The 19,394-nt window shown below is 36.3% G+C and overlaps 1 pseudogene across 1 annotated transcript in view; it reads right to left on the bottom strand.

Annotated features, from left to right (window-relative positions):
* The window catches only part of LOC144251375 (methylglutaconyl-CoA hydratase, mitochondrial-like), a 115,902-nt pseudogene extending 104,085 nt beyond the window's left edge, over nucleotides 1–11,817 (bottom strand). The window contains exons 1-2 of the transcript XR_013342676.1: nucleotides 11,754–11,817; nucleotides 11,558–11,642 (exon numbers count right to left, since the gene is read on the bottom strand). The product of XR_013342676.1 is annotated as a methylglutaconyl-CoA hydratase, mitochondrial-like (transcript). The remainder of the gene's footprint in view (nucleotides 1–11,557; nucleotides 11,643–11,753) is intronic.
* Nucleotides 11,818–19,394: the final 7,577 nt, after the last annotated feature.

Raw genomic sequence — 19,394 nt, 5'->3', positions numbered from 1 at the left:
ATTTATTTTTATGTGGTGCTGAGGATTGTACCCAGGATCTCATGTGTGTGAGGCGAGCACTCTACCACTGAGCCACAACCCCAGTTCTAGATTGGCATTTAATAACCATGTTGCCTTTACTTTTACGGAGAATATAAAAATACTGACTACCTTCATCTATCTCAATCTTATTTTGTCCCCAAAAGTCCAAAGTTACTCACATGGAAATTCTCCTCAGGGCGGTTTTGGAAACCATAAACCTCAAGATCATTCTAATTGGTACTCACTTTCCAATCTAACATTCATCCACATGAGCTGTCACTCAACAAAATATTTCTTGAACTATGAGTAGTCCAGCTGTTTGCAGATCAGTGAACACTTTTACTACAGGCCAAGACATAACACCTCCACAGCCAGGCCTCTCTGGCTTCTTCCCTCTGCCCAATGTCTCTCACCCTGGCTCCTGCAGCTGCAGAGGGGCCAGGTTCCAGGGAATGGACTGGTTTAAGCAAAGAGGAGAGAAAATGAGTCAGGACCATGGGTCAGTAAACAGCAGCCGAGACAGTCCAGTCTTACCCAAGCGTGAGGTATGAAAAGAGTGAAAATTTAATCTAACTTAAGGTTCAGAGACTGGACCTCTGGGATGTGAATAGGATTAGATAAGGTCATCAGGGTGCAGCCAATTAATGAATCCGATAATTTTACATGAAGATGGAGAAAGACCAGAAGATACATACACACACATACTCCCTGCCTCTTGCCATGAGATGCTCTGCACTACCTCAGCACGCTGTTAGCAAGAAGACCATCATCGAAAGAGGCTCCTAGACCCTGCACCTCCGGAACTGTTAGCCAAAATAAATCTTTTCTTTATAAAGTATCCTGACCCAAGTGTTTTGTTACAATAACACAAAATGGACTACTAATACAGCCCTCAAGAATGGTCTTCACTTTTCTAAAGGGTTTTAAAAGTAAAATAAGGAATATGTGATGAAGTTTGTAAGGTGGCCAAAAGCCTAAAATATCTGGCCTATGACTGAAAAATGTTTGCTGATAGCCAGAATAATGCCACTTCCCAGAGAAACCCCTAAGAAAGCAAATGCCGCTGCTCAAGATCAACTGCCAAGAATCGACTAATAAAAAGCTCACTTTTTTCTAAGTTGTTTAACTCTGCTTTTCTAGCTGGAGCTCTCCCAATCCTGACCCAGCTCAAGAGCTGGCTCAGCCTGCTTCTCGGAAGACCCTCTTGCTCCTCGTTGCCCCAAGACCCTCCTTGGAGTGAGGGGACTAAGGGAAAATAGCTCAGGTCTTCTGATCACCTGTCCACCTTCTAGAGCAGCCTATTCTCTGCTCACCCCCAAGCAACTCTGCTCTTCCAAAGCATCTCTGTTATTGGAGGCAGTGAAAGAACTGAGAATCCATTTGGACCTGTGTCTAAATCACATTTCCAAATCGTTTTAACAGTAAGTAATTAAACTGATACTTTAATCCACACCAGTCCCCCACTTCAAATTCATGAGGGGAAGAGAGGGGTCAGCTTTTACTGGTACCCTGGTTATAATCTCCCATCTGTGAGACTCTGACACTATTTCAAGAACAAGTCATTCTTCTTAACCACACAAGCCACCTACACATGTCCTGTGTAACAAAGCTCATTTTATTTAATCATGACACTTTGCCAATGTTACTCCTCACCATTCAAAACTGTTAACACAGCCGTCCTGTGAACTACTTGCTAAACTACCTTCTATGGTCCACGCACTGTTCTGGCAATAGGCCTTCCCCTGAAGGCAGGGAAGAAGCCTAACTATGGGTGAAGGTTATAAATAAGTAGTGAAAATAATAGTGATAATAAACCGTGAAAAATAAATTGAGGAACTGAAAAGTTCAAAGATGAAGTTCTAAATACAGAAAAACACGACAGAAGTGGGGGAAGCAGGGAGGTCTGCTTCAGCAAAAGTGATGAGAACCACTTTCTATGACATTTGAGCAGAGGCTTTTCCAAGCAGAGGGAACACAGAGCAATGAGCCCAGGAGGAGAATGAGCTCTGGTTGGAACAGAGTAATAAGGGAAGTGGACAGGAGGAGACAGCAAGCAGCGGGAGCCTGGGAAGAAGGTGACAGCCGCAGTAGAAGACACCTCGCACACTTGGCATCATTTTCCCCCGCTGCTGGACCACAACCACAGACTCAGAGGGGCGACTTGGCAGCTCTAGGCAGAAGTCTGAAATGGGCTGGCGTGGCTGCCTTCCTCCCAGAAGCTCCGGACTCGCGTCTCTGCCTCTTGGGCTTCTCCAGGCTGTCTGTATTCCTTGGCCCAGAGCCCTTTCTTTGCCTCCCTATAATTTCTGCTTCTCCCATCATTTCTCCTCAGATTCCTTCTGTCTCCTCTCATGTGGACCCTTGATTTTACACTGGGCCCTTTGGGTAAATCAAGAAAACTCCTCTCTGCCAAGTCCCCTTTAGCATGTAAGGTCACATGTTCACAAGCTCCTGGATTCAGACACAGCAGCTCTGGGAGCCTTGGATTCTGCCTCCTGTACACTGTATTCCTGGGGACTGAATAGGACAATGAGGTGATCCATTATTATTTACTTTTTTACAGACAATATTTAGTTCTTCCTTACTTTTAGCCAGTGGATAAACTAGAAATGGTAACAAGCTAAGTAGGGCACTCTTCTGACTTCTGTGAGTCCATCTAGCAAACTCCATGCCAGACACCAATCATGATACTGCAACAGTGTCCACTTTATGCTTTGAATATACACCTTGCTGCTCTAATACTACAATTTATTTTTTAAATGGACATGTTTCTTTCTCTTCCTCTCTCCCTGCTCCTTCCTAATCTCTCTCTCCATCCCTAAAATCAAGGGAAACAGGATTACCTTTCTTCCCATCCTGGGCAGAGTTATCTATCCGCAGTAGACACCCACCATAGGAACAAAGTCATCCAGGCTTTGGGGATGGCACCAAAAGATCCCAGAAATGACTACCTCCCAAATTAACAAGTGAATTACGACTCTAGACATCTAGACAGAACCTGTGGAATGTAGCCTTTGAGTCACCTCTTTAAACGCCCCCTGTTCCTGCTGATGGGGAGAACTGCAGCCTTTGGGACAGGAGTACCTTGTGTTTCTCCTCTGATAACAAAGCAATAAACCTTCTTTCTCCTTTTTTTTCAAAACTGTGTCCATGTTTTTGGATTGGCATCAGGGACAAGGACTGAGCTTTCACCAACAATATTATTTTTTCTAATACTAATTTCTAATACCAAATTTGGGGGGGGTCGTCTATCCCAAATCTCCAATACCAACTGGGTATACAACAATCCAATTAAATTCTAATACTAACTCCCAAAGTTAGTACAAACCCCAGAAGCTAAGGGCTCAGGTGTACCAAACTGTCCTCACTTCAGATAACAACCACAAATCCCAAGGGCAACTGATACTTCTGACTAACTTATGGAAATCAATTGGGGGTTTCCATAAGCCCCTCCTCAGATTCATTAATTCACTATAACTCTTAGAATTCAGGAAAACCCTTTTCTTGCTTTTATAGCTGTATTATAAAGAAACAGATTCATAGGGCAAGGGATGCAGCACTCCCCCGACTTCTCCAGCACATCAATGTGTTTCCCGACTTGGAAGCTCTCTGAATCCCACTGTTTTTAACATAGGTTTCTTACACAGGCCTGACTAATTAGATCATTGGTCACTGGTGACTGAACTCAAATCTCTGGCCCCTCGTTATAACCCAGTGGTTGAGAGCAAGGATGCTAGAATTTCTAACCCTCTGATCCCACAATTGTTTTCCTAACTAGAAATTTCCATCCTGAAGCCAGCTGGCGGCCATACCTTATATCATCTCTATCAAAGAGAAGGCCTTCTCACCATTCAGAAAATTTTCAGGGCTTTTAGGACTCTTTGCTATGATGCTAGGACAAAGTTTGAGAGGTAGAGGCTTTGGAAGGTCCCTAATACATTTTTTAATCATACTATCATATCTCAATCTCTATCTCATGATATATGCAAAAATCAACTTATAATACATCACATTTTCAATGTAAAATACAAAACCTACGGAAGTACTAGAAGAGAACACAGAGAAAATTTTTCTGAGTTTGAGATAGACTAACATTACTTAATTCATAAGAAAGTTATCAATCATAAAGAAAAAGAATTGATAAGAAAGTCTCCAAATGAAAAATCTTTGTTCTTAAACTATAAAGAAAAGGGCAAGCCAATCAGCAGGAAGAAAAATCTGCACACATTCTATAAAAGACCTGTGCCAAGAATAATATAAATAACCCTTACAATTCTAGAAGATGCAATAAAGACCTGAACACACAAATCACAAAAAAATATATGCAGATGACAAACAGGTACAAGAAAAGATGCTCAAAATTCACATCATTAGATAAATGCAAATTGGATCCACAGTGACATCTGACTACATATCTATTAGGAGGCTCACAATTAAAAAGACTGATAATATAAAGTGTGGGAATACATGTGGAACTCCTAGACCTCTAATACACTGCTGATGAAAATGCAAAATTATATAGAAAAGAGCTAGAAGTTTCTTGGGTTTTGTTTGGGTTTTTGGTGTTAGGGATCAAACCCAGGGCATTGTTCACAGTTGCCACTTTCCTACAAAATTAAACACACAGTTAAGATAAAACTGAGTCAGTCCACTCCTATTTACCCAAGAGAAATAAAAACACACAATCACAAAAAGATTTGTACACGAATGGTCACGGAAGCTGGAACAGTTTGAATACTGAAAGCTCCCCCAAGGTCCATGTGTTAAAGAATGGTCCCCAGGGTAGCAATATTGGTAGATGGTAGGACAAAGTTTGAGAGGTAGAGGCTTTGGGAGGTCCCTAATCCAACTGAGGCCTGCTCTAGAAAGGAACCTTGGACCTTTCTCTCCTTTTCCTTGGCTCTCTGGCTCCTGATATGCGTGGTTTTGCTCCTCCACACACTCTCTCCATGATATGCTACCCAAATCAATGGGGCTAATAGATCATGGACTGGAACCTGCAAAACTATGGGTCAAAATAACCTTTTTTCCTCTTTTTAAGATAACTCAAGTATTTTGTTATAGTAAATAAAAGCTAACACAGAAGTAATGAAGACAAAAGCCAAAAAAAAATGGAAACTATCAACAACTATCAACTGGTGAACAGAAGAAAAAAAAAAGCACCTCATACAATGGACTACTCAGCATATAAAATAAATATTCAGCAAGGAAATAAAAAGCACACTCAGCAAATAAATGAAACTGCTGAAACATAAAACATGGGTGAAGTTCAAAGCATTATTACACTAAGTGAAAGAGGCCAAACACAAAAGACCACCTAGAATATGAATTCATTTATAAGAAATTCTAGAAAAGACGAAAGTACAGCAGCAGCACAAAGACCTAGATTTTAATAAGAGTTCAGAGTAAGGGAAAGGGACTGAAAGCTTTTAAAGTTATGAACATGATCTTTATAATGAGTGTAATCTTGGTTCAAACATTGGTCAAGACTCATTAATACCCTTAAAAATGGTAAATTTCATTGCAAGTAAGTTATATCTCAATAATTTTTAATCATATACAACAATAAAAACTCTATGCTGACATACTGAACTAACATATATTCATGGTGTATGTCCCTTTTACATTACTTGCTCTCAAAGTGACTACTAGGCAAATATATAATAATTAAGAACCTGAAACAATATTTAACAGATCACAGGCTCCTACATAACTATTCCTGTCATGACATCTGTATTCATTTAAACAATGCACAAGTATTCAATAATACATGTTGACAATTTTAGTGAGAAGTCTTTAGTCATAACACAATTTACTAGAATTCAAAAGCAGAAGCAAAACGACCTTTACTTTATTTGAAAGGGGAAAAAAAAAGCCCACACTGATATAATTCAGTGAAACACTCAATTTAGAGTTCTAAATACAGTAATCAATTACCAAGAATTATTTATCAGCTATTTGAGGAATTGCAAACAAAAAAACTCTCAATCTCAGTAATTTCTCATAAAATTTCATTTTAAATGTTATGGTAAAAACAATGCACATGCACTCTGATAGGAAGTATTAGAAGAGTTGAACAAAAATAAACAGATGACTGTGATTACAGTTTCCATCTAAGGCAATAGCATAAGCAAAAGAATTCTCCTCTAATTTCATTATAGGTAAAATGCATTAAAATTTTGAGCGTCTAAACATTTCAAAGTGACAATTATTTTATCTTTTGTGTACATAAAAAATAAAGTAAACTTTTTTAAAGTGAAGAAATAAATAATCTCTACAACATACAGGGGCAGCAGCACACATTCAAGTCAATCTCTCATCATTATGTAGCCAATGCTTCAAGGTTGACTATCAAAATGCTATTTCTCAATATCTGAGAGAAGTAAAGGCAGGCCATGAACCCAGAAGCAGTCTTCTAATCTGCAAGAAGGTATACAAAAGTGATTCCCAAGCCACAGGGCCACTAAGATAGGTAAGTGCGTAAAATTTTAATTGCAAAAATTTCTTTAAAAAGAAGACTTCATACTTCTTTTATTTTAGATTGAAAACACATAAAGGAAACTGACAGGCAGGGCCAAGGGGGATGACTCTGCAGCAGAGTGCTTGCCCTGCCTTTGGAATCAAGAGAAGTAACTAAGCTAAGGGTCTTTAATCAGGGCCTTCACCTCACAGAGATTCTACAAACTGAAATTCTACAACTTGAAAGGATCAGAATTGTTCTTTGACATCTCTTTTCAGTCTAAAATTCTGCCTCTCAAATTTTTAATAATAATTCTGGAACTCAGCTGATGTTACAATTTAAGTTACCAAAACAGAAAAATAGATGAACATACTTTATAATTTTTTTGAAGTTATTACTTTATATGTAGTTGCCTAACATAATTTGTTAATATAATTTATCATTTCAGAAACGTTTCAAGAAAATGAAATACCACCCTAAATCATGATTTTATTTATAGACATTTCACACAATTAGAGTAACAATGGGCATAACATTCTGTATACAACTGTCTACTCTTAGGTGTTTTCCACACCATCATACATAGCCTTTATATGTATTGCTTTAAAGAGTTGCTTAACATTCTGATAAGTGCATGTCTATATTCATCCATAGACATATATATTAACACAATAAAATACTAAAGGATAAAAATTATTAAATTATTATTCTTAGGGAAATAATGGAGATTTCTCAATATAATTTTCTATACATTTTGATCTAATGGTTTTTAATGTAAAATTTGATTAAAAATTAAAAATGTAAGTGAAATATAGTTATCAATTATAAATAAATGGAAATTAGAATTAAATTAAATGGAAATTAGAAATCATGTGATCCAACCTCCAATACAATGCAGGAATCTTATCTATTTTCCTACCATTTTAGGAAAAGGATATAGGGAAATGAATCTAGTCAGAAATCAAAACACTATCAGTGAAAAGAAAAGTGGTCTGTGACTACTGAAAGAAGCTACTTAAAACTCATCCCAACAACACTACAACAGCATCAGCAAATCAATTCTTTATTTAAAGGATTAGGTGTTAGGTTCTGAGGAGACAAAAGATGATTCTCAAAGAATGAGAGCAGCTCATATGCTCAAGAAATGTGAGGCAACCCGGGTGCAGTGGCGCACACCTGTAATCCCAGAGGCTCAGGAGGCTGAGATGGGAGGATGCCAAGTTCAAAGCCAGCCTCAGAAACTTACCGAGGCCCTAAGCAACTCAGTGAGACCCTGTCTCTAAATAAAATACAAGAAAGGGCTAGCAGTGTGGCTCAGTGGCTAAGCACCCCCTGAGTTCAATCCCCAATACTAAAAAAAGAAATGTGAGGCACAACTACTTCACACACTTTAGGTTTTTAGAAATGAACAAGGTACCACTGGAATGCTGATGTATACAGAAATCTTTGTGAAAGCCAAGAGGGAAGAGGGAAAATGAGTGACTTTGTGGGGACAGGGAAGGTTATTCTTCTTCCACAAGAATAACCAATAAATGAATATACAGTTTCTGAGGATGTTGCAGTCAAGAGACTATTACTGCTACTTCAGAAAAGAAATTACAGATTTTATGACGTGAAAGATTGAATTCTTCAACAATAACAAATAAATGCAGCCTGATTAAAATTAAGATATTTATGACAAATATAGGCTATGATGAGTTTAAATACTCTTTTAATGGTAAAGAGACTTTATTTAACAGGAATTATATTTCATGCACCCAAATATATACAGACAGACCCCAGTGGCCTACCTATTTAAAGTACATGTAAGAGAAGAAAACCTTTCAGAGAAATCTGATCGAATGGTCCAATTAGATACACTAACTAAAATAAATGACTTGGCCCAATTTTTCTACAAATCAAACACTGATTTGGGGCAGAATATAGTAACAAATGTCATAAGTTAAAATATGAAAGATGACCCTGATCATGTAAAAATTTAAAAGTACATAAAGCAAAGATAGTAGATGGGATGGTACTCAAAAGCTCTTACTCAACTGATAAACAGCATCTGGTACATTATTTAATGTGCCCTTTGGGGGGAAAGGGCAACCTCTAACAGTTTCAAACTGTACTGAAGTATTAAGCCTTTTTCAAGCAATATTACTAATGTAGACATGAAGAACAAATGAGTTACCAAGACCAAGAAATAGATTTAAAAAATTTTTAAATTCTACCAGTAATTACAGTGTGATAATTACAAATCTATTACCAACAGAAAGAGAACAGTTAGATGAATGTTAACACTTCTATTTTTTTTTCTTCTTCTTCCTTTTGGTACCAGGGGTTGAACCCAGGGGCATTTAACCACTAAGCTAGATCCCCATCCTTTTTTTATGTTTTACTTTGAGACAGGGTCTCAATAAATTGGTGAGGCTGGCTTTGAACATGCATCCACTGCCTCAGCCTCCCAAGATGCTAGGATTACAGGGGTGCACCACTATATCCAACAACACTTATTTTTATTTTTTTAGGTGCTGTTCTTCCCTCACAGTATCACCATTACTCCTCAGAGATTCATGTATATTCATATATTTGAGCCTGCCTTAAAACTTAACACTATACCTTTTATTTGAGGCCGCATTAAAAATCCTAACACTACAACTTTCTAATAAGCTACCCTGCAGCCCCAAAAGAACCTCACAGCCACCAGTCATGGTATGAGAGCCTTTTACCTCAAAACCATGTTAACCCTGTCCTAAAAGTTACACATATAAGAATCCTAATTCTCTTGGTCTAAATTCCTCACACTGCTCAAGAAAAAGAATTGAAAATAAATGTAAAACCTTTATAAGAAACATACAGCTATCACTTATTGGATACAGTTGGCTCTCTGTATCCATTAATTTCATCCTCAGATTCAACCAATCACAGACAGAAAATACTTGCACGGGGGGGGGGGGCGGGGGGATTCATAAGTACTGAACATGTACAGACTTGTATCCTTGTTATTATTCCTTAAGCAATATAGTATTACAACTATTTACATAGCATTTACATTGTATTCGGCATTGTGAAGAGCAGTGACAAGTAGATGGGAGAGCAGTGTCTGAAATTGGGGTCCCTGATGTCTTCATGGCTGTGGCATGCTTAGTGCCTAGGAAAGTTAATCTGCAAAGGTGCAAGATGCCTAGTTGCTATGGTAATGCATTCCATGAGGAAGCTCTGTGCAAGATTCTTATCAGTCTAGACCTTGATCACAGGCATCCAGTTCCTGGGACAACCACAATGTTTCACCAGCTCTGCTGCTCCTGAACCTGCCTGCATTAACAGTAACTTTAGACAATGTACTTTCTTGAGGGACACACAAACCTCCTAAAGTTGCACATTGCAAATGTAGAATGTAACTGAGGAATAAGATGCATAATGTTGCTAACTTTCATGAATACAAAGAATAATGTTTGCAAAGAATATCTTGAATCTGAATGAGCCATATATAATAAAGATTGCTAGCATGATTCTTTAGACCTGCTTCTCCTTCAGAGAGCAGTGCTCCACCCAATCCCAGCTGTTATCTTCAAAAATCTGCGTATTTGAGTCTTTATTTTTCTAATCTCCCATTGCCCCTTGCCGGAACTGCTAGTTTGGCCACACTGGTTGCAGCAGGGTAACATAAGTAATACAGAGATGATTTAAAGTATATGGAAAGATGTGGGTAGGTTATGCAAACACCACACCATTTTACATAAGGGACTTGAGCACCTGCTGATCTGTGTACTCATGGAAATTGGGAGCATGAAGGGAATTGAGGGCGAAGGTTCAGGGAGTCCTGAAACCAATCCCCTAAGGGTAGGAAGGGACAAATATAGTGCACTGTGCTTTCTCTACACTGTCACATCATAGTCTCCACCAACCCTACTAGGCAGATAGCACTAACTTTGACAAATGTGAAAACAGAAGCCTGAATGCCTAACATCATCACCCAAGCATCTGAGGACAGTGATTCTATGTTCTTCAATGACCCAAATGGAGTTAAAGCAATCCTTTTTTAGGTATGCTACATTACATTATAAGAAAACAATAAAACCTTACCACAGCCAAAACTTTTGGAATGAATATTTCTTAATACTTTAAAATTCTATGTTTTACAGTGGAAGCCATAGATTAAAACCTAAAAAGACTGAGTAACTAAAGAATACAGGCCATAATTAGGCACCTCTAAAAACATCTGTCTACAAATATACCCTCATGTTATAAGAACTGTTCCAAATATAGAATTCTAAGCACTCAATAAAAATTTGTTCAATGAATAAAACACTGCAATGACTTAATGTATGATTACTTCAAGGAAATTACCCTATTTATATTTTTGTTGAAATAAAATAGTTTTATGCTTCAATCAACTTCTGTCTCTATTTGATTATTAGTAAATAAATAAATTAATAATAATGATGCTGCATGTTATGAGCTTTTTATTTTGATCACACACATTTTTCACTTGTTGAAACAGATTCATTTAATATCTTGGCTTAGAAATACTAGGACATAGGGAAAATGCAAAATAACTTGATGTTTAGCTTTGAGAAATGCAACACAAACACAAAAATGTATATGTGAATTAGTTATCTTTTGCTACCGCAGATAGCACAGACATGTCCAGCCCCCACCTGGATACTACCATAAACACCCATTTTCAAAGCAAATTATCTATACTTGGCACTCTGAGATGAGGCAGCAACTGCCAGTCAATTTGCGCATCTTCTGAACAACTAACATACAGGGCATAATGTTTTGTTGGACACCTAATTTTTCCTTCCCAATTGATGTTTCATAAATATGATTTATGTATGCACCACAAGCAAATTTTAATGACTCAAAATATTTTTTTGGTAAATACAGAATTTACCAAACCCACATGTTGCAAAAGATTCTAATGCTGACAGAGTAAACATGTTATTTTTCTCATGAAAAACAGACTGAGTTGCTGCCAGTAAAGAAGTTTAAACCAAACCACAGAACATTTGAATGAAAAATGGGCCACTACTGAGGACACACTAATCCTTAAATATAATTTCACAATAAAAGTCATTTACATACCAGCACAGAATATCCCTGGAACTTCACTCCTGATTATAGTCCAAACTTTCTTATCAGATTTTAAGGCATCCACAGCTTTTGATAACTAAACCAAAATAGGAAGAACAGGAAAGAAAAAGAAAAAAAGATCATTTTCAGATTGATATCAATACTATATCTTAAAATTAGAAGCAAACAGTTTAATCTTTACACTCACCATTTTTATAAGATTTTTACTAAGTGAATTTTTGCCATAAGCTCTGTTTATTCCAAGCACCACAATTCCTGGTTAAGGGAAGGGGGGGGAAAGCATAACACTTGAGTTAGTGAGATTTTCAGAGAACACAGACTCTAGTACACCTAGCTACCTTGGGACTTAACAAACCTACCATCTCCTTAAGGTTCCTGCAAGACTTTATTCATCTTTATTTTCATATTTAGTTTCCTTTATAATATAAACAGGTTTTTTTTTATTTTCTGGATTTATTGAGGTATAATTTACAAATAAAGTGATATATATTTAAAATATACAACCAGATGTTTTGATATGTGTATACATGGTGAAATGCTTGCCCTTGTTAAGCTAATTAGCATAGTCATCAAATTATGCCTTTTAAAATTTATTTTTACATTACAATTCTTAATACACCATTATACCATAATTTATCATATCTCTGATTATATATGTTGATACCAAATTCACATGTTCATACATGTATTTTGTATAACTACCATAGTTTTAAAAAAACTGTTTATCTTGTATCTCATCATTATATAAGATAAACAGTTTTTTTAAAAACTATGATAGTTAAAGAACTTATAAAATCAAACTAGAGCTTAATGTTCATTACTTTTAGGGAAGAACTTCATGACCCTTCAATTTATCTCTGTAAGCATCATCAAAATAAAATGTAACATTTTACTAAATTTTAAATCACTAAATCAGACACACTAGAGAAGGTCACTTATTAGTGAACAATTGGATTATAAGACAGTACTTAAAATGTGGCTTCATCATTTCAAGCATACAGTACACAGAAATAACAGCTAACAAAACCTTGTCACATATAAAAATTACCTGATCTGTTTTTTTCTGCTGATATACCAGTTAACAGCTCACTAATGTTTTTTGTTATAATTCTCTTTATTTCAACCCCAGGCTTTTCTCATGACTTCTGTCCCACACACTAAACCTGAGGGTATTTCTATTTTAAAAAACTATGAGCAATTCAATTCAATCTATATAAAACAAAGATCATCATCTTATAAAAATGGATATCTCCCTCCTAACTCTCCTAATTCTATCAAAGACTATCACCTAAATACAGTCCCCCACTCCAACTGCAGCAGATCAATTTTCTAAAAGCAATTCTTACGCATAGAATTCATCTCTCCTTAAAATTTTTTAATAATTTATTTCAAACTACATGAATTCAAAGACCATAAATGGATAATCAAAATTCTATGCAACCTGTACTCAGCCTTCTTGTCTCTTGGGTAAGCACAAACTTGCACTATATGTCAGCCCTTCTACTGGGCTGAATACGGTCCTTAGTTTTAACTGAGTAAAATGAAGACAATGAAATGTACACATGTCTGTTCAAGAAACTGCAAAGCCATTGTTTTAAGAATTCCAAATGATCTCAGTTGATGGAGAAAAACATGAGAACTGATATCTACAACAGGCTGTACGTTAAACACTGCGTGACCCTGAATAGGTCTCAACAGGAATGACAACGGCTCCACTAACTGAGCACATTAGTATGCACTGCTCCAGTGCCTTATCCCTGCTAATTCACATAATCCTCACAATCCAAAAGGTAGGCACTACTTTTATTCTCAGTTAACAGATAAGGAAAGACTTGAAGAGGTTAAGAACCTTTAGCCAGTAAGGAGCAATCAAACTCCACACTTCAATGAGTATGGTTCACCATTCAAGCTTCAGTTTAGTAGCTAACTGTGAAGGAGATGTGTTCGTTAAACTATATTGAGTATGCATTTTGGTACTCAGTCCTCAAGGAACTAGAGTCTAGGAGGGAAAGATAAATATTAATAATCAGCAGACTATTTAATCAAAATGTTGTATACAAGTGTTACTATAGATATGCTATATAGTAACTTATAGCCAGAACTGATATGATCTGGGGACAAAGGGAGATGGCTAAGAAAAGCTTACCCACTATTTGAGGTGAGCTGAGAAGAATGCATTAAGTTGGGAAGGCCGGAAGACGGCTGAATTCCAGGCAGAGGAAACACAGGAGAAGGCATAAATCAGTCCTGGTCCCATTTTTCCCCACAGGAAAAAGCACAAACCAGTAACAGTCCACAGAGAGGAGAATGGAGAAGAGAGTACAAGACTCAATGTCTTCAATGAGGGACTCAATGTCCCTTCAAGTCCTGCTAAAAATCTGGCCTTTATCCTAAGAACAAGGAGTAACCTCTGGAGCATATATACACACACCTACACACACACAAAACGAGAAAGGGGATCAGCCAGAAGTGCACAGGATAGAAGCTCAAGGCACACTCTGTAGTCCAGTCAGGAGATGTCAGGTTTGGCTGAGGCTGACAGTGGTAGAAATAAAGGGAACTGAAAGGATTCATGAGCTATTCAAGGTACAATTTAAAATGAGTCACTGATGACTGGACTAAGGATTAACTGAACTGAAGAGAAGTGTTGGGATTCCTGGCTTCAGCAAATGGACAGAAGGAAATGACATTTAATAAAACAAATCAATTAAAAATGACCAATGTGAGATCTGGAGGGGGGTAAAACTCCTGAGTTCGGTTTTGAATTAAAGGGAAGCTGAAATGTCTTTTGAGGTACGAACTCCAGGGGCAGAAGTTAAGAATGCAGACTCTGAGCTGGGGCTCAGATCCCAGTCTATCACTTACTAGCTATCTGACTTTGGGCAAGTTACTTAACCACTTTGACCCTCAGTTTCTTCATTAAGATACAAATAATTCCAAATGCCATGGAGAGACATGGTGCAAGGACCAAATGATATGACACACTTAAAACTTACAGCACAAGTACCTAATTACTATCTCTCCTTCTAGCACAAACATTTTTGGTGCATTAAGTTACTAATGTTTTATCATAAACTTTGCTAGATACTGCTGATATCATTATTAAAAATTCTATCAAAATGCTTCTACCATAGTTAATTCCAGCAGTTTTTGAACTTACATTATGAAATTGATGTTTTTACCATAATTTATGTCCCCTTTGTTCCATACTATATTTAGAAATTTTTTTAAAAGTATGTTTTAAGGAGCTTGCATTATCTATATACTTTATAGCAGGACAATAAAGGGAGCCTCCTAAAAATACGTTAACTGAGAATCCCTGGACTATCATTCAATACTGAATATCATATCTCTGACAATATATGGGAAAATAATGTCCTTTTATAATAAGTTTCACCAATTTTCTGAACTAAAGTTGAGTTAACTAAGTTAAATGTTCATTAGCTCTTTTATGAATTACCTATTTTTATTATTTGCCTATTAAATCATTTTCTTCCAGGACATGGTGTAATGTTCCATGTTTTTAGGTCTTTCATTCTTTTTGGGGGGACCTGTAGGCTTTCAGGCATAGTTCTAGCACATGTTTTGGAAGGCTACTTGTTCTTGTGAAGGCTTTTATTTCTATTTCAGTTATAATTTCTAATCACATATTATAAGTATATGAAAAGTTTTGTGGTATCATCTTTAGTATTTTCCTAGAAAATTTATGAACAGTTAACAGATTTAATGAGTGATTATCTTCAATCTTCCAAGGACATGATCAATCATCATCTAGAAATGTTGGCAGTAACATTTTTCTGTTCCAGTGGTGACTTAAATTTCCTTCTCTTACCATTTTACTTTAACTAGAACTACAAAACGAATACAGACGATTTGCAAAGATAACAAGTTTCCTTATTTTATCAACATCTTTAATGAGAATGCTTCTGCCATTTCATCAATTGTTATGCTTGCTACAGGTTTCTTCTACTGGCTTTTAACAAGTTGTAAAAATTTATTTCTAAGTTCACACTTGCTTTAAAAAAGGCCATTCAGGGTATGACTCTACTTTGTGTACAACCAGAGATATGAAAAATCGTGCTCTATATGTGTAATATAAATTGTAATGCATTCTGCTGTCATATATAACATTTTTTTTTAAAAAAAAAAAAGGTCATTTAGGCCACAATACAAAGAATGGATCAGAAAAAAGCAAGATAAATGGATGGAGTTGGAGAAGATAATGCTAAGTAAAGTTAGCCAATCCCAAAAAAACAAATGCCGAATGTTTTCTCTGATATAAGGAGCTGATTCATAGTAGGATAGGGAGGGGGAACATGGGAGGAACAGACGAACTCTAGATAGGGAAGAGGGGTGGGAGGGGAAGGGGAGGAAGGGGGATGAAATCATGGTGTAATGTGATGGACATCATTATCCAAAGTACATGTATGAAGACACGAATTGGCATGAATATACTTTGCATACAATCAGAGATATGAAAAATTGTGCTCTATATGTGTAATATAAATTGTAAGGCATTCTGGTGTCATATATAAGAAAAATTAATTTAAATAGAATAAAGACATACCTTCCCACTCCACCTCCCCCCCCCCAAAAAAAAAAAAGAAAACAAAAAGCAAAATGCTTGGGGCCAGAAGACATTTCAAATTTTTTCAGGATTTTAAAATATTTGCATATACATAATGAGATGTCTTCAGGACAGGACCAAAGTCTAATGTATGTTTCACATACACCTTCTATAAGTATTCTGAAGGCAATTTTACACACTATTTTTAGTTTGCCTGCATTTTGACTGCCATCTGTCACATGAGGTAGGGCATGGAATTTTCCATTCATAGCAACATGCCCAAAACTCTAAAGGTTACAAATTCTGAAGCATTCCAGATTTCAGATTTTCAGAGTACAGATGCTCAGTATGTACTAGCAAACCAATCCAGATTCAAGAACTGTAGACCAAAAGCATAATAGGAGCTTTAGACATCATGATCAGGTGAGATTTATTCCAAGAATGCAAGAGAAGTTCAACATACTAAAATCAAAGTAATACACTACATCCATAGAATAAAGAAAAAATTCTTAAAATCATATGATCATCTTAACTAATGTAGAAAAAGCATATGACAAAGCCTAACTCTCTTGGATGATTATTAAATAATTAAAGCAACAACTAGTAAGAGATAGAAACTTTAACTCAACCTGATAAAGGGCATTTATGAGAAACCACAGCTGACATCACCAGATTCAGCAATGAAAGTGAAAGTCTTTCTCAAAGATAAGGAATGAGAAGAATGCCTATTTTCACCACAGCCACGTTAACATGGTACAGGAAGTTCTAGCCAAGTCAATTAGGCGAAAAGGAAAGAAAAGGAAACAGAAACCAAGTATCATACAAATTTGCAAGAAAGAATTAATTCCCACACATAAAGGACATAATCCTATAAAGAGAAAATCAGATCCAAAAAAAGCGCTAATAAAGGAATTCAGGAAAGTTCACATAATTACAGACTGACAATGAACAACCCAAAAATGAAATTAGAAAACACAATTTGCAACAAATCAAAAACAATGAACTTGGAATTTCACTTTGCAGTCCAGCATAAGAAGCCAGAAATTGTCACTCAATTCTAACCAAAAAAAAAAAAAAAACTGAAGAAACTGAAAAAACAATAATTTATCGTAGAACTATGAGAAAAGAGAGGCCTACCAGGACTAACTGCTGCCCCCCAAAATTAATGAGACAGAGAATTGTGGATTGTCTGAGCAGAAGTTCAAAGGTATAAACCTCAGTGCAGAGGTTGTAGCTCAGTGGCAGAGCACTTGCCTCACATGTGTGAAACACTGGGTTCGATTCTCAGCACTGCATATAAATAAATGAATAAAACAAAGGTCCATCAACCACTACAAATAAAATAAATATATAAATAACATAAAATAAAAAGGCATAAATCTCCACAAGAACTACTGCTGAGGTATGGAAACTGGAGCAAACTGCTGAAGTTTCATATGGACAAGTATGAGAGAGAAAAACTCCAGAGAAATCCAGTCACCAGCTAAGGAAAGATTGTTTGAGCTTCAGGATAGCACAACAGAAATCACCAAAACTGGAAAACAAAAAGAAAGAAAATGATACCAGATCCAAGAATTGTAGACCAAAAGCAGTAACACACACAATGAGAACTCCAGAAAGAAAAAGAGAGAAAAGAAAAAACTAACCAAGCTGGGTGCGGTGGCATATACCATTTGAGGCCAGCCTTGGCAAGACCCTGTCTCAAAATAAAAAATAAAAAGGGCTGAAGATGTGGTCCACTTTATACTGGGTTCCATCCCCAGTGCAAAATATAAATATACATATGCATAAATATACATATAATTACATATATATTTGAAAATATAATGATCAATAATATCAAATTAATGACAGACACTAACCCACTGATTTCAGGAAAGGCATAGAAGATCAGGAGGATGAATACCCAAAACACTACATCCCGACACATCATTTTCAAATTCTAGAACATCAAAGACAAAGAAAAAAAAATCCTGAAAGAGGTCAGAGAATCAAAATTTCAACTAAAAGGGGCAAAGAAAAAAATTATAGACAACTTATCCTCAGAAATGAGGTAAGCAAGAGGAGACTGGAGTGAAATACAGTCATGCCTATACCATGTGAGAACATTCCAGTCAATGACAGATCACATAAACAACAGTGGTCCCACAGATTATAACTAATTTAAACTTTCCTATCAGCTAGTGATGTCAAATCCATCCCAGTATTGCAGCACAATACATAACTCACATATTTCTGATGATTTTGACATAAACAAATCTACTGTGCCACTGGTCATATGAAAGTACAGCACATATAATTATGTATAGCAAATAAATTCTTGATAATAGTAATAAATGACTGCTACTGGTCTATGTATTTACTATGCTATTTCTTTAATCATTATTTTAGAGTGCACTCCTTCTACTAATAGAATTTTGTTGTAAAACAGCACACTATGTTACAATGGCAGTAACCAGATATATCACATGTTTAACACATCTCATGATTTCCATCATTTTTTCTCATGCTTAATTTAATCTCTAATTATTTTGTTCATCATGGCCCTAGGAGCTACAAGCAAATCACACACACACACACACACACACACACACACACACACAATACATCCTATAAACAGCAGGCTATGTAAGCTATAACATCAACGTTTATGTACACTGTATGATGTTCACACAATGACAAAATTACCTAATGACATAGTTCTCAAAATGCGTGCCCCATTAAGCAACATATGACTATAGTTAAAGTATTGACGGGGGGGGGGGGAACCCTCCAACTTAGAATTCTTAAAACTGTAAAAATATCCTTTGAAAGCAAAACAGAAGTAAGCCTTTCTCAGATTAAAAGAAAAAAAAAGAAGTTGAGGAAATATATTGCCAGTAGATCTGCCTGCAAAAATTAGTAGAAGAAATTATTTATACAAGAAGTAAAATCAAGAACCAACAAATGGGATGGATCAAACTGAAAAACTTCCTCAGAGCAAAGAAACAATCAAGAACATAAGAGAGAGCCTACAGAATGGGAGAGAATCTGACACTTCCACCTCAAATATAGCACTAATCTCCGGGATACACAAAAAACTCAAAAACCTAACACCAAAAAACAAACTCAAGCAATAAATGGGCAAAGGAACTGAACAAGCACTTCACAGAAGAGATAAAAATGGTCAAAAAATATGTGAAAAAAAAATGTTCAACATCTCTAGCAATTAGAGAAATGCAAATTAAAACTACACTGAGATTCCAAGTCACTCCAGTCAGA

The sequence above is a fragment of the Urocitellus parryii genome (genome assembly GCF_045843805.1).
Source record: "Urocitellus parryii isolate mUroPar1 chromosome 13 unlocalized genomic scaffold, mUroPar1.hap1 SUPER_13_unloc_14, whole genome shotgun sequence".
Lineage (NCBI taxonomy): Eukaryota > Metazoa > Chordata > Mammalia > Rodentia > Sciuridae > Urocitellus > Urocitellus parryii.
The sequence above is the reverse complement of the archived record's forward strand: the minus strand, read 5'-3'. Positions and strand labels throughout refer to the sequence as shown.